The sequence below is a fragment of the Petromyzon marinus genome, unplaced genomic scaffold, assembly GCF_048934315.1.
Source record: "Petromyzon marinus isolate PM22_M1 ecotype Great Lakes invasive population unplaced genomic scaffold, UKy_Petmar_22M1.pri1.0 PM_G_Scaffold_61, whole genome shotgun sequence".
In the NCBI taxonomy this organism is placed as follows: domain Eukaryota; kingdom Metazoa; phylum Chordata; class Hyperoartia; order Petromyzontiformes; family Petromyzontidae; genus Petromyzon; species Petromyzon marinus.
In genome coordinates, this window is record NW_027423015.1 from 42,501 (window position 1) to 45,000 (window position 2,500).

The window sequence follows — 2,500 nt, forward strand, 5'->3', positions numbered from 1 at the left end:
GGCTGTTAGGGTGGCACAGAAATCCCTCGGAATGGGAAAACGGGTCATTTTCGTGTTGCCACATTGCATGCGAACGGCATGAAACTTCCAGAGGCATTTGCAGCAGGAATGCATGTGCAGTCAAAAAAGTGAATATTTTTCACAGATAGACCCCGTGAAACGCTAGAAATTGGCGGCGATGTCTCTCTTGTGGCTCACGGGGCTGTTAGGGTGGCACAGAAATCCCTCGGAATGGGAAAACGGGTCATTTTCGTGTCGCCACATTGCATGCGAACCGCATGAAACTTCCAGAGGCATTTGCAGCAGAAATGCATGTGCAGTCAAAAAATTGAATATTTTTCACGGATAGACCCCGTGAAACGCTAGAAATTGGCGGGGATGTGTCTCTTGTGGCTCACGGGGCTGTTAGGGTGGCACAGAAATCCCTCGGAATGGGAAAAAACGGGTCATTTTCGTGTCGCCACATTGCATGCGAACCGCATGAAACTTCCAGAGGCATTTGCAGCAGGAATGCATGTGCACATCAAAAAATGTGATATTTTTCACGGAGAGACCCCGTGAAACGCTAGAAGTGGGCGGGGATGTCTCTCTTGTGGCTCACGGGGTTGTTAGGGTGGCACAGAAATCCCTCGGAATGGGAAAACGGGTCATTTTCGTGTCGCCACATTGCATACGAACCGCATGAAACTTCCAGAGGCATTTGCAGCAGGAATGCATGTGCACTCAAAAAAGTGAATATTTCTCACGGATAGACCCCGTGATACGCTAGAAATTGGCGGGGATGTCTCTCTTGTGGCTCACGGGGCTGTTAGGGTGGCACAGAAATCCCTCGGAATGGGAAAACGGGTCATTTTCGTGTCGCCACATTGCATGCGAACCGCATGCAACTTCCAGAGGCATTTGCAGCAGAAATGCATGTGCAGTCAAAAAAAAATTGATATTTTTCACGGATAGACCCCGTGAAACGCTAGAAATTGGCGGGGATGTGTCTCTTGTGGCTCACGGGGCTGTTCGGGTCGCACAGAAATCCCTGGGAATGGGAAAACGGGTCATTTTCGTGTTGCCACATTGCGTACGAACCGCATGAAACTTCCAGAGGCATTTGCAGCAGGAATGCATGTGCACTCAAAAACTTCTATATGTTTCACGGATAGACCCCGTGAAACGCTAGAAATTGGCGGGGATGTGTCTCTTGTGGCTCACGGGGCTGTTAGGGTGGCACAGAACTCCCTCGGAATGGGAAAAGGGGTCATTTTCGTGTTGCCACATTGCATAGGAACGCCATGAAACTTCCAGAGGCATTTGCAGCAGAAAGGCACGTGCACTCAAAAATTTTAATATTTTTCACGCATAGACCCCGTCAAACGCTAGAAGTTGGCGGGGATGTCTCTCTTGTGGCTCACGGGGCTGTTAGGGTCGCACAGAAATGCCTCGGAATGGGAAAACGGGTCATTTTTGTGTGGCCACATTGCATAGGAACGGCATGAAACTTCCAGAGGCATTTGCAGCAGGAATGCATGTGCACTCAAAAACGTCTATATTTTTCACGGATAGACCCCGTGAAACGCTATAAATTGGCGGGGATGTCTCTCTTGTGGCTCACGGGCGCTGTTAGTTAGGGTCGCACAGAAATCCCTCGGAATGGGAAAAGGGGTCATTTTCGTGTTGCCACATTGCGTACGAACGGCATGAAACTTCCAGAGGCATCTGCAGCAGAAATGCATGTGCACTCAAAAACGTCTATATTTTTCACGGATAGACCCCGTGAAACGCTAGAAATTGGCGGGGATGTGTCTCTTGTGGCTCACGGGGCTGTTAGGGTCGCACAGAAATCCCTCGGAATGGGAAAACGGGTCATTTTCGTGTTGCCACAATTGGCATACGAACGGCATGAAACTTCCAGAGGCATTTGCAGCAGAAATGCATGTGCACTCAAAAACGTGAATATTTTTTCACGGATAGACCCCGTCAAACGCTCGAATTTGGCGGGGATGTTTCTCTTGTGGGTCACGGGGCTGTTCGGCTCGCACAGAACTCCCTTGGTCCACCTGATTCGTGCATACAGGCAGCAACTAAAACTCTGTAAACCTGCTGTGAGGACATCTAAACAGTGGACCAGTGAGGCTGTGGAAGATTTGCGGGCGTGCTTAGACTGTACTGACTGGGATATGTTCACGACTGCTACCAATAGTCTGGATGAACTCACAGAGGCTGTGTACATCAGCTTCTGTGAGGACTGCTGTATCCCAACACGTACCAGGGTGAACTTTAACAACAACAAGCCCTGGTTCTCAGCAAAGCTCAAAAGGTTGAGGTTGGAGAAGGAGGAAGCGTTTAGGAGTGGGGATAGAGACAGATTCAAGGAGTCGAAGAACAGGTTTAGCAAAGCGGTGAGAGAGGCTAAACGACTGTACTCAGAGACACTAAAACACCAGTTCTCTACTAACGACGCTGCTTCTGTCTGCCAAAGGGCTCAGGCACATCACCAACTACAAACCCA